The sequence below is a fragment of the Peromyscus californicus genome, unplaced genomic scaffold, assembly GCF_007827085.1.
Source record: "Peromyscus californicus insignis strain IS unplaced genomic scaffold, ASM782708v3 Scaffold_7__1_contigs__length_154581171, whole genome shotgun sequence".
Taxonomy (NCBI): Eukaryota; Metazoa; Chordata; class Mammalia; order Rodentia; family Cricetidae; genus Peromyscus; species Peromyscus californicus.
Window position 1 is genome coordinate 130,914,811 of NW_026294595.1, and position 13,653 is coordinate 130,928,463.

General features: G+C 49.9%; 1 protein-coding gene across 3 annotated transcripts in view; it reads left to right on the forward strand.

Annotated features, from left to right (window-relative positions):
- Epb41l1 (erythrocyte membrane protein band 4.1 like 1) overlaps positions 1–13,653 on the forward strand; it is a 132,394-nt gene that overhangs the window by 27,916 nt on the left and 90,825 nt on the right. Inside the window, exon 1 of one of the 3 annotated variants that reach the window (XM_052722679.1) lies at positions 12,544–12,675. The exons of the other annotated variants lie outside the window; for them this stretch is intronic. The gene's annotated coding sequence lies outside the window, so the exon portion shown is untranslated. Of the gene's footprint in view, positions 1–12,543; positions 12,676–13,653 lie in introns of those variants that run through there. 3 annotated transcript variants of the gene reach the window in all.

Here is a 13,653-nt window from a genome sequence, read left to right on the forward strand (position 1 = left end):
CAGGAGAGCAGTTGTGAGTGCGGGGGTGGGAGGAGCTTTCCCTAGGCCCCTCCCCTTCCCACTTACCCAGCTCATGATTACCAAGAGCCAGGCTTTTTGAGCATCTCCATGGGTGCCAGAGAGAGAGACTGAGAAGGTAGAGGGAAGCTCCTCCGCTTGCTGGTTCCTCTCCCTCCTGATCTGCAGTCAATCCAGCAGCCAGTTCAGGGGGAGGGAGAAACAGCCTGTCCCTGCTGCAGCCCCACAGTGTGGCTGAAGTACACCAGACCCCCTCACTGGACCGGTCTAACAAGAATGTGGAGATGGCCTCTCCTGTCCTCAGGAAATTTGGGTTTTGACAACAGATAGGTTGGAAGAAGGAATAGGAATTAGAAGAGGATGTTCCCGGCCTGGGATGAGAAGGCTGGTAGAGAGGAGGAACCAGGAACTCGTGTTTACCCAGCGGCTACTCTGTGCCAGCCCCTTACCGGTTACTTTGCATACATTGCATACTGACTCCTGTCTGTGTGGCAGCTGGAGGGAGATTGATAACACACGAGCCACTTCACCGTCTCTTTGGTTCTTAGAATAAAATATAAACTTCCCAACTGGGCCTGGTGGTGCACGCCTTTAATCCCAGCACTTGGGAGGCAGAGGCAAGCAGATCTCTAAGTTTGTGGCTGACCTGGTCTACAGCGTGAATTCCAGGACAACCAGGGCTTCACAGAGAAACCCTGTCTTGGAAAAAAAAAAAAAATCTAAACTCCCCATGAAGGCCCTGAGGAAAGGGAGCCTTGCCCACTTCTCCTCCCCATGTATCTCCCCATTGGTCACTTAATTGGGCCACAGACGTCTTTGTTCATTTAGCAGATTCTCACCTCAGGACCTTTATATAGGTTGTTCCCTTCGCTTAGAGTTCTTCCTCTAGCTCTTTGTTTTTTGAGACAGGGTTTCTCTATGTAGCCCTGGCTGTCCTGGAACTCACTCTATAGACCAGACTGGCCTTGAACTTAGAGATTGGCCTGTCTCTGCCTCTGGAGTGCTGGCATTAAAGGTGTGCACCACCACACCTGCTTGCTTCTTCTGGCTCTTTATAGCTTTGGCTCCTTACCTTTTATAGCTCCATCTATTTAATTCCCCCATACCATTTATCCCACAACTGCTAACTTTCTCGGCCCTGTCCAACTTTTGATAAGATCTTGCTATGTAACTCAGGTTTAGCCTCGAATTCATGATCTTTCTGCCCAAATTTGGGGTTACAGAATAAGCTATGCCCAGCTTATCTCCACATCTCAATCCCTTGCTCATCACAATTTGTGGGTATTTGGTTTTTTTTAATAGTTCATGTCTGTTATTAATTCTGCACTGCACAACACAAGAGGGGCAGTTGGTGAAGTTTTGATGGAGGGAGTGGCAGAATGCTGGTGGGTGCCTGGGCCTACAGCATCACTCTTGGTAGGTGCTTGGTAAATGTGGCTTTAGAGGGAATTAACATGGACGTAAGTTAATACCCACTCGTGCATGGGGTGAGGGCGCACAGCAACTGAAATTGGAAAGCTGAGCTGGTTGTTGGCTCCTTGTGGTCCCCCATGCCCAGCTGTGGTTTAGATTATCTGAAGGACAGTGCCCAGAAATCATTGCTGATGAGGCTGGAGAGATGGCTCAGAAGTTAAGAGTGCTTGCTGCTCTTCCAGAGGACCTGGGTTCAGTTCCCATCATCCATATGGCAGCTCACAACTGTCTGTAACTCCAGTTCCAGGATTCCAATGTCTTCTTCTGACCTCTGTGGGCACCAGGACATACATGCCGGCAAAATATACTTATTTATGCATGTGAAATAAAAAGAGATAAATCTTTTTGTTGGTTTCTTCTTTGTTTTTTAGTCAAGGTTTTTCTGCATAGCCCTGGCTGTCTTGGAACTTGATCTGTAGACCAGCACTTGCTCTGTAGCCTTGAACTCAGCCTCTACCTCCTAAGTGCTGGGATTAAAAATTTGCGCCACTACTGACCAGCTAAAAAGATATAAATCTGAAGGAAGGGAGGAAGGAAGGAAGGAAGGAAGGAAGGAAGGAAGGTAGATCATGGCCATGAAGGTACCTGCACAGCTCTCTTGAAAGCCTGGCTGCAACCACTCTTTATTTAGAGGGTCCATGCTGTACTGTGGTGTGGGCTGGATAAAGGCAAACCTAGAGAGGAATAGGCTAGACCCTTGGCTCATGTGGCTTTGGCAGCCTAGGAGGAAAATTCAGCGGGACACATGCTGTGTTTTCTGATTTCATTAGCTACTGCCGTGTTCTTGGGGGGCAGATGATAGGGTGGCTTGAGAGTTTAATACTTAGATTTATTTCTCTCCCCCAAATGGCCTGTGTGGCCTCTGCTGGGTTCTTCCATGACTCTGGGTTGGTTTCTTCATCGGTAAACAGGTTGATGTTGGTGTATGCCTCCTAGGGTCTGGGTAATGTTGGAGAGGCAATGCAGGCAGAACTGAGCAGAGAAGTGCCATTTACTGTGCTCAGTTGGAGCAAGCTGGGAGCTTTCATTCAGCAGCAGTCCAATCAGAAAAGGCCTTCCAAAAAAAAAAAAAGAGTGTCTTAGTTGGGTTACTATTGCTGTGATGAAACACCATGACCAAAAGCAACTTGGGGAGGAAAGGGTTTATTTCACTATATTCCATATAACATTTCATCATCAAAAGCAGTGAGGGCAGGATCCTGGAGGCAGGAGCTGATGTAGAGGCCATGGAGGGTGCTGCTTACTGGCGTGCTCCTCATGGCTTGCTCAGCCCTCTTTCTTATAGAACCCAGGACCACCAGCCCACAATTGGCTGGACCCTCCCCCACCAATCACTAAGAAAATGCCCTACTGCTGGATCTTATGGAGGCATTTTTTTCTCAATTGAGGTTCCCTTCTTTCAGACAATTCCAGCTGGTGTCAAGTTGACATAAAACTAGCCAGGAAAAAGAGGTAACCATGGGTGCAAAGGAGAAAGCAAGTGAAGGGCCTCAAACAGGATTGGGCTTTAGAGTGGCCTAAGCTTGCAAGGCATGCTGGGAGTAAAAGAAGAAAAGTTGCAGTAGTAGGTGGCCAGCATCCTACCCCTGTGTACACCGGGGCCAGGAGCTGAGACTTCGAGGAGGCTCCTGCAGGACATTAGGTTAGGAAAGAGGCGAACAGCTCGCAGGCAGGAGACCAGGGTTGAAAATACAAGTGAGGTGGGCAATGGAGCCAGTGGGAGGCAGTGCCAGGAGCAGTTGGTACTGGGGTAACCTCGGGCAATGCAAGTGGAGAAGAGACAGTTTAAGGAGTGTATGAGGGAGAGAGAATGGGCAAGGGGGCCGGCTATGTGGAGGAAGCAGAGAGACAGGAACCAGCATGTGGGGAACTATAGGCCTTCCGGTGGCTGGCTGGAGGGATTGTGGAGAGCAGAGTCTGGACGTGTTGTGGGTCTTGATGTCTGGTTTGGCTTTCCTGGCTTGTGACATGCTTCCTGAGAAACTCTGCTGTTTGGACTCTTTTTGTAGTCAGTGTTTTTTAATTTACATTTTGTTTTTTAACTTTATGTGTGTGATTGTTTTGTCTGTATGTATGCCTGGTGCCCAGAGGTGCCAGAGGTGCCTTGGCTCCCCTGAAACTAGACTTGCAGAGACTTATGAGCTACCATATGGGTACTAGGATCAAACCCAGCTTCTCTAGAGTAGCACCTAGAGCTCTCCAGCCCTCCTGTTTGTTCTTTTGAGACGCAGTCTTAGGTAGCCTGGGTTGGCCTTGAACTTTCTGGGAGGCCACGGTGGTTTTGAACGCCTCATCCTGCAGCCTCCACCTCCCAGGTTCATATTACAGGTGTGGGCCACCCTGCTTGGCTTTGTTCTGGGGTGGAAAACCCTTCCCAAATCCCGGAGTGATCGATTCCTCCTCTGAGTCAAGAGAGTCCTCCATGAAGATACTACACATGGCCTAGGGACTTGGCAAGAGGAGGAATGGCCATTTGGCTTGTAGGTGGCAATGCTGGGACTCTGTTGGGACACTGTTCTTCAGAACCCATCCGTTTCCTTCAAAGCGTGGAGAGGCAGTTCCAGTTGACAGAATGCTTTGTGTGTTCCAGGGTTCTGGATGGGGCCGGGCAACTTTTCAAAGGTGGTAGGAGGCAGGCACTTGCTCACCCCTATTGCTTTTTTGTTTTGTTTCTGTTGTTTGTTATTTGAGACAGGGTTTCTCTGTGTAGCCCTGGCTGTCCTGGAACTCACTCTATAGACCAGGCTGGCCTCGAACTCAGAGATTCACCGGCCTCTTCTGGGATTAAAGGTGTGCACCACCACCACCCGGCTTTTCTTTTGCTTCTTGATGAGTGAGGGCTAGCAACTCTAGGTCACAGATGTTCCAATCCCCCACCCCCCACCCCCACCCCAGGACAACTGGGAATCAGCACTGGAGCTGCCTCAGGGAAGAAGGCTTAACTGATGACAGCCCCAGGCCCAGGCCCATTTTAAGGCACAACCTAGTTGTCAGTGGACCCTGAGAGACTGAGGAGGACTCACCACTGTCCCAGGCCCTCCATTCTTAGGTCCATCTGCTCCCGCCTCCCCTCAGGAGATGGACCCAGAGGCACATTGAAGTTCAGGACTGGTCTGTTCTGCTCCTAAGGCCAGGAGAGGAGAGCCCCCGTCTGCTTGGGCAGAATCCTACTCCAGCTGCTCCTGGTGTAAAGGAGAGGCTTTTGTCTGTGTTGCCAGGGCAACCAAAGTTTCTTCTTCCTTTAGAGCCCTGATTGGCTGCTAGTGGAGCTTGAGCACTGGTGACTGGAAGGGCCTCCCTTCTACCCATACCTTGCCCAGAGTGAGAGACCATAGTGAGGCTGGGTTCCCCCTGGAAGCGCTGTGTAGGTGTCTGTGTGTCTCTTCCCACACTCATTCATTCTTCTCAGAAAGCATCTCTCTGGTGTCAGGGAGTCTAACCCAAAAGTCAACGGACCTGCATTCTAATCCTGATGTGTCCATACACGTACTCTTGGCCTTGAGAAGGTCCCATCTCCTCCCTGGGCCTCAGTTTCCCTTCCTATAAAAATGAAATAACTGGGATACAAAGCCCCTGGTCCTTCCAGCTTCGACTTACCTTGACAAACAGCTTGGATCCTCTCTACTCTGACTTTCCATGGCCCTCATCTGGCCTCTTTCAAGGCTCTGGTCATATTCTGCTTTATTGGTTCTGATTTATTGGTGAGATGCAGGTCAGAATATAAAGCTACATATGGTGGCATGTGTCTGTCATCCCAGCACTGGAGATGCCAGAGGCAAAAGGATCATGTTAAGGCCTAACCTGGACTTCATAGTGAGACCCCATCTCAAAATCCCAGGGGCTGGGGTTGTAACTCAGTGGTAGAGTTCAAGCCCTGAGCTTGATCCCTAGTACTGCAACATGAATGAATGAATGAATGAATGAATGAATGAATGAATGAGACTATAGCATTCTTTTGTCATCCCCCGCAGGGAAGTTGTGTTCTCTGAAGCCTCCTGGATGCCCCCAATCCCACAGCTGTTCTTGTCCTCATCCCTCCAGCTAGATCCAGGCAGGCTCAGGCTAATAGGCTAAGGATTACTGAATGACAGACACCCCACTTCTTCTGTGGGCTGGCTGGGCAGAACTTATTGGAACAGGAGGGACAGTGTGAAGTGTCCAGGTGATCTTGGGAGGATGGCATGACTACAGTTTCCACATCGATAACACAGGAATAATAAGAGCGCCCGGCAGGGTTGTCATCGAGGCTGACAAGGTGGCAGCTCCAAATGCCTTTCTCTGGTGTCTGTCCTGTCAAAGGCAAGGAGAGGAGAAAGCCTAGACTGAGGGAGCAGTCCTCGGCTGCAGGACCTGTGGTGCCCCAAGGCTGGGCTTAGATGCTGCTCATTCCTGGAGGTGTCAAAGGGCAGGGAGAGGAAAGCATTACCTGTGTTGATGGTGTCTGACGGGGGAGGCATGTGCTGGAGCTGATGTGTGAACCACACTTGTAGCTCCCCAGGACCTCACTTCAGGATTTCTCAGCTGCGCTCAAAGTGGAGCAAAGTGACGATTCTGAGCTTCCTCCTGGCAAATGGGTAGCCTAGTTAGTGCCGGCCTTGACTTGACCCAGCTAGGCTTCCTCCCACAGGCTGGCCTGGAGGATGACCTTCACGTTCAGGCTGTGGTATTCAGTATGCAATATCAGTCGTCTTAAAATGGACTTAATGGGGGACATCTGGGAGTGACTCAGTCCTGTTTCTTCTTGACTCACCAGACTGAGGGTCAAAGGTGGCTGCAGAGGTCATTGGCCTTCAGAGCGTGGTTTGGGGTTGGACTCTAGCCCGGCCTCCCACCACCTCTGGGCCTGCAGCAGCTGGGACTTGGCCACTGTCCATCTCACATGCAGTGGGAAACTGGACACTGAGATCAGGCAAGATGTGCTGGAGGGCCTTGCTCCTGTGCTGAGGTTTGCCAGGCCGGCGGGTGTAGGGAATGGGGTGGGAGGAAACGGGGAAGAGAAGCCTCAGAAGAAGAAGGGAGGCTGGCAGGGGCGGGTGTATTCGTATGTGCAATGAGGGCGTCACTCTGGGCATGTCGTGTAGCGTACATCAAGGGCAGAGTCTCATGTCTCATTGAGGCCGAGGGATGCACCAAGAAGTGAGTGTGTGTATGTGTGGGGTTGGAGGCTCCCCAGGGAGCCACAAATAACATGAGCATCCAGAGGCGTCAGCACGTTCGGTGAAGGCCCTTTCGGTGAGGCCGGCCCTGTTTCCTGGTGTGGACATGGGCAGCTGAGTGTGGCGGTTCACCCGAGCGCTTATTTTTTTGTTTGCTTGGTTTTTTGTTCTTGTTTTGAGACAGCGTTTCTCTGTGTAGCCCAGGCTGTCCTAGAACTCACACTGTGGACCAGGTTGCCCTCTGAACTCAGAGATTTGCCTGCCTCTACCTCCCAAATGCTGGGATTAGTTTGCTCCATTGCCCGGCAGCTTGCTTTGTATTGTAGATGCCACTCTTGGGCTCCACACTGGTCAGCATGGGGCCACTTTCTCAGGAATCGGGGGAGACGTTAGCACCTTTTAGCATCTGGTTTGATCCTGAGTACAGGGGGGATAAGAGGCAGGTGTCCCAGGTGTCGCACCAACCCACTCATGTTCCCTCTCCAGCACCCCTTGCTTGGTCTCCAGAATACTGAACCCACTTTGTGGCCTCCTCTGGCTCTTCCTGCACCCCTCCGACCTTCTCTTCCCTTTCTCTCCTCTCTCATCATCTGCCCAGTGCTGCGTTCCTCAGGGCCGGGCCCAGTTATTGCTGTTTTTCTAATCCCCAATGAAAGTGACGACACAGCATTGAGATTTCAGAGACCAGGAGGAGGGGGAGCATCACTCCCGAGTGCTGTTAGGGCGTTTGGTGTTTCCTCCCCCCAGATTTTTTCCTTCTCTGGTTCCTCAGGGGACTGTAGTCCCATCTGTGCTGTCCTGTGGTTGGCACTCCAGGACCCTCGAGATCTTTCTGCGTCGTCACTGAGTCCCATCGGCACACAGTGGGCATCTCCTCTTCCTGTTGACGACCTTGCAAGTTGCTTGCAGTTGTGTGGGTAGAAGAGAGCCACCAGGAACGCGCTGCAGATGTTGCTCTTTCTGTAGTCACAGGAGGTCTCTTGGGGTGGAGCTCCAGGAGGGGAATTCTGGGGCAGAGGCTGTGGGTGCCCTGCAGGGGTGACTTGCCATACTGAGGGGCAATTAAGTTCTCTGTTTCCTGGGCCAGGGAGAGGCACAGAACCCGCCTTGGACTTCCCTTAGCCTGTGGAGCCTGTTTCCTGTGAGGAGCAGGTCTGCTCCACCACACCCCACTAGCCCCTCACCACTGGTTCCGGTGACTCGAAGGGGTGACTGGGAGTGCAGGTCCAGAGTGATGCTCCTGAGGTTCGAACCAGGTTCCCCCTCACCTCACTTGAGTCTCTTTCCTCAGCTGACCCTGAGCCTCGTGAGGGTGAGTCATCTCACAGGGTCCCGCAGAGGGTTTCTGTCCCTGGAAGACTGATGCTGACTGATGCTGCAGATGCAGTGAGCCATGGTGACAGGACATGGTCACAGCCTGAAAGAGGGAGGCTGCTGATTCAGGGCAGAGCTAAGGCCCTCTTTCCCTGGTGCAGCCCCACCCCCACCCCATTTGGGGAAAGTGACTCTTAGTTACAGTTTAGTTGGAGGGTCACGACTAAGAAGTGGGGTTCTAGACATGCTTCTGTTTTCCAGACCTGTCACCTTCTCTTAGACTCTGTGTCCCCAGTGGTATCTTTTTGAGCTAGGATTTTTAAGCCTAGCCCAGGCCTCTTCCATAGATACATTCAGGAGATGTCTGGCATCAGGGAGTCTCTTTGGCTGACCTTGGAAGAGGGAGTTGGTTTTTTTTTTTTTTTTTTGGTTTTTCGAGACAGGGTTTCTCTGTGTAGCTTTGTGCCTTTCCTGGAACTCATTCTGTAGCTCAAGCTGGCCTCGAACTCGCAGAGATCCGCCTGGCTCTGCCTCCCGCGTGCTGGGATTAAAGGCGTGCGCCACCACCGCCCAGCTGGAAGAGGGAGTTTTAAGAGAGTTTTGACCCAGAGGATAATGGGCTCCAGGATGGCCCAGGAGCCTCCTCAGTTTCCTAGTTTTTGTGTCTGGGTCTCACAAAGCCTAGTCTGGCGTCTGATTCTATGTAGCTAAGGATGACCTTGAACTTCTGATCCTCCTCCCTCAGGGTGGTGGAATCACAGGTACATGTTACTCCCAGTTTTACGTTGTAGCTCTGAAATTATGTAAATCTGTACAGTTTGGTCAAGGTTTTGGCAGGGTGTTGGGGGGACAGTACCAGATCCTGTCAGCATCGGCAGGCTGCCCCCTTTCCTTGACTTGACCTTCTTCTGACTCAGCAATGGCCTCCCATCAGCTCCTGCCATCATATCTCCTGTTTCTCCTTCATCTTGCACCACAAGGTCCCTGTGTTTACAGAGGCCCCATGGAAAATCCCAGATCATCCTCCACCTCAGACGCTTTCACTGAATCATATGTGGAAAGTCTCTTTTGCATGTGAGGTAATGCCCACAGCTTCTGGGTGTGAGGGCATGGATGCCTTTGGGTGTAAGCCTTTATTCTACCTACCATAGCAGCTAATACCAGGGATTCCTCTGGTCCCTCAGATGCTGCCTGGATTTTTATGCCGTCAACTTCAAGATGGAGGGAGTATTTATGACTCCAGTCCACTGTGCTCTGCCCGGGGAGGAACTAGGGAGAGAGATCAGTTGGTAAAGTGTTCGTTATACAAGAGTGAAGACCTGAATTCAGATCCCCAGCGGCCTCATAAAAGCTGAAGTAGTAGCGTTCATTTTTAGTCCCACGCAGGTGGCTAGCTAGCCTAGCTGCATTGATGAGCTTTGGGTTCAGTGACAGACTCCGTCTCAAAAATGAGGCAGAGGGCACTCAAGGAAAACACTCAGTGCCGACCTCTGGCTTCCACACACATGAGCACACATGTGCACACATCCACACAAACATGTACAGATCTCATTCTCACACGAAGAGTGTCTCACCAGCTTCCCCATGCTAAAGGTGCGTGACGGAAGGCAGTGTTTCTGTGACAGTGTGACAAAGGTGTTCAGTATAACTCCTGTCTTTTAGGGCTAGGGCCTCTCCCTCCAGCACATCATGGCTGTGTCTGTGTCTGTGTGTTGGTGTCTGTATGCATTCATCGACGACTGCATCAGTACTCTTGGGATGGCCGAGGATCGACTCTTTTAAAAAGGCCTTTTCTGCCCTTGTTCTAAGGAAAATAATTACACAAGTGACTAATTTTATCCCTAATCCCATAATTACTTTATTATGTAGCTGGTGAGAGGGCCCTGAGCTGCGCCTTTGGCTCCACTCTGGCTGCTGGCCCAGTTGGCCTGGTCCTACAGCAATGGGGTCCCACCCTGCTTCTGGCATGGGCCTATCAGAGGACAGGATTGCTCTATTTCCACTTGGACTGTGGCCAGCTACATTTTGGTGTTTGAGGCCTGAAAGCCTACCTTCCTTTCCTCCTAAGTCTGCAGACAAAGGCAGCTTCCCTGAGAGCAGGAGCTTGTACTGCAGGGTTCAGTCAGTGGGAGTCAAGGTTCTCGTTCCTTTCACAGGAACTCCCTCCACGACCTTGAATAAGTCATTTTCTGGTGGGTCTTGATTGTGTTGTCTGTAAAATGGGGTTCTTGTTGCCTTTAATGGTCCACGATTTCAGGAGGGGAACGGAGCTATCAGGAGGGGAGCGGAAGAGCTGGAGCTGTGAGACTCGGGTTTCTTGTTACCCACTGAAAACATACTCCATGTAGCTTGTGTGAGGCCCTGGGTTCAAGTCCCAACACTACATTAGTAAGTCAATCAAATAAACCCTAGTCAGCTCTATCCCCACCATAGTATTTAAGACATAATACTATGTAGCAGGCACCTTCATTTTTCTGATCAGTACTTGGCTAGCAAGGCCGATAAGCCAAGCTCTTGGCCCCCGCCTCCATTGTTTTCTTCTAATATATAAATAATTGAAGAGCCACTCAGGAAGCAGTGGGACTGGGATTTGAACCCAGGTCTGTCTGTCCTCACAGTCTTTACCCTTTCTTTAAGGCTGCCTCCCAGAATTATTAGGCTTGCTGGGGTTGCTCAACTCTTGGCTGTGTAAACTGAAACTTGACCCCACAGAACAGTAAGGGCGACCTGAGGAGCTGGAAGCTCCTGTCGCTAAGGAGGGTGAGCGGCTCAAGGCTGTGTGACGTGTGAGTGTCTCTCTTTTCGTCTTTTGTTTTTGAGACAGGATCTCATTGTGTGGCCCTGGCTGGTCTGGAATTCGCTGTATAGACACGGCTGGCCTTGACATCACAGAGATCCATCTGTCTGTTGGGATTTAAGGCATGTGCTACCGTGGCTGGGTGTGTCTCACTGTAACTGTGCTCTCGGCTTTCCCAGCTCTCTCTCTCAGTCCGTCTTTAGCTTGTCATCTTCTCTTCGTGTTCATATTTCTGTGTAGCACTAAGTTTTTCTTTGAATTGTAGCAAAATACACATATCCTAAAATTTGCCGTCTTTTCTAGAGTGTGTGTGTGTGTGTGTGTGTGTGTGTGTGTGTGTGTGTGTGTAATGTGCATGCAGATTGTCTCTTATATGTGTGAGTATATGGGGCACATGGCCATGTGCACCAGTGTGGAGGCCAGAGCAGGACATTGGGCGTCTTCCTCTGTCACTTTCTGCCTTTCTGTCTTGATAGGATCTTTCACCGACCCTGAAGCTTGCTCTTTCAGCTAGGCTGACTGGCTAGTGAGTTCTTGGGCTTGACAGGTCTTTGCCTTTGATGTGGGACTTACAGGCACATGTATCTGTGCCTCGCTTAAAAAACAAAACACACACTCAGCCGGGCGGTGGTGGCGCACGCCTTTAATCCCAGCACTCGGGAGGCAGAGCCAGGCGGATCTCTGTGAGTTCGAGGCCAGCCTGGTCTCCAAAGCGAGTTCCAGGAAAGGCGCAAAGCTACACAGAGAAACCCTGTCTCGAAAAACCAAAAAAAAAAAAAAAAAAAAAAAAAAAAAAAAAAAAAAAAACAAAAAAAAACACACACACACACAAAAAAACAAAAAACAAAAAACCAAACATGGGTGCTGGAGCTTCAAACTCAGGTCCTCCTCATGCTGGCAAAGCAGGAGTTTTTGCCCATCACGCCATCTTCTTTGACTGTCAGGTTTTTAAGTGTACAGTTTAGTGGTGTTGAGGATATTCTTAAGGTGCAGCCGTCACTACCATCCATATCTATAACTTCTCAAGATAAAACAGTGCTGTCGATGGTTATAGTGATGTGTGTGTGGGTGTGTGGGTGTGGGTGTGGGTGTGGGTGTGTGTGCAGGTGTGTGGGTGTGTGCCATGGCATGCTGGGAGGTCGGAGGACAACTTTTGAGGGTTGTCTCTTCTTCCACATTGGGATCTGGGGATCAATCAGGCTATCAGGTATGAGACTCTTACTTACTTGCCAAGCCTTTCTGTTAGCCTCCCAGAACTTCTTTATCTTCTAGAAAAACTGAAATTCTATTCATTAAACAATAACTCCCCGTTCCCCGTCTCTTCCAGCCTGTGGCAACCACCACTCTATTTTCTGCCTCTATGAATTTGACTAGAAACCTTCCATACGTGGAACCACACAGCATTTGTCTTTTTATGAATGACTTATTTCACTTGGCATAATATTCTTACGGGTCATTCATGTTCCTTTCTGAGACAGAATAATACTTTATTGTACGTGTCACATTTTGTTATCAATAGACACTCTTTTTTCTTTTCTTCTTTTTTTTTTCTTACCTCTTGGCTGTTGTGAATCACTGGGCTGCAGCAGCCCTCGGTGTGGAGCTGTTTTGTTGACAACATTTTCACCTCTTCTGGATTTATACTCAGAAGTGCGTATTTAGAGCAGGCACATGCTCCCCCCCCCCCCCCCCGTGTGTGTGTGTGTGTGTGTGTGTGTGTGTGTGTGTGTGTGTGTGTGTAGGTCAGAGGATAACCTCAGGCATTTTCCACTTTTTTTGAGACAGGCTCTCTCATTGCCCTGGAACTTCACTGAATAGACTGGCCTCGCTGACCAGCAAGCTTCCAAGGATCTACCGTCATCCTCCATCGCACAATTGCTGGGATTGTTGTATGTACCACTGCACCCAGCATTTTGTGTGAGTTCCGGGGATCCAGAGTCAGATCCTCATACTTCTAAGGCAAATGTTTCACTGACAGAGCTCTCTCCGCTGCCCCATTAGTACTTATGTAAAGGCCCGTGTTTATTGTGTCTTGTCAATCATGTGGTGGGAGCTAGGCTGGACACTTGATATATGTTGTCTCATTCTGTCTCTATATCAACTGGGTATAGCAGATCAAATCAGCCCCAATTTATAGCCAACAAATAAAGTCTCAGAGAGGTTGGTTATTTGCTCAAAGTCCCACAGCTAGGAAGCCTTGAGACAGAGTGGAGTCCTGGCTGCTGTCCAAGCCCTGCTTTTAATTGTCATGAAGCACTGCCTCCCTGCGGCCCAAGCTCCACCTGTCTGGCCAGTTTTCTGCCTCAGCTGTGCTGTTTCCCTGTCCTGCTCACATTTCCACCATTTTTCCTGCCTCGTGTGTGTTCATGCTCTCTGGAAACTCTGAACAACTTGCATGAAAGCCCTTTGACTGCCAGGAAGGTTTTGTGTGGAGCAAGGCCTGTAATTTGCTTTCTAATCATAGACCTCCGGATTTATAGTGACTGCCGGGATCTCCTTCCATATCATGTGGTGACCAACTCATAGATCTCAAAGAGCCAGCCTCAGAGAGCCAGCTGCTTGGGGACAGGGACACTATACCCCCCAGAGAGTCAGGGGAGGGCCCAGCCCACCTGGTTGGGGTTTTCCTAGCTCCCAGGTTTCCTGGCAACAACAAAATTTTCTCTAGAAAATTCTATAGAAAGCTGAGGAAAGGGGCTGCTAAGTAGATTCCACGACACTTGCCTTTCTCTGACTTTCAAAACAGAGAAAAGTATCCCAACGTTTGGATGATTTTTGTGGATTTTGTCTATATGAACCAGCCTTAAAATTTGCATACTTGCTGCTATCTTTCTGGTTTTTTTTTTTTCTTTATTTTTTTACTTTTTATTGTGGAGAATTTCAAATGTATAGAAA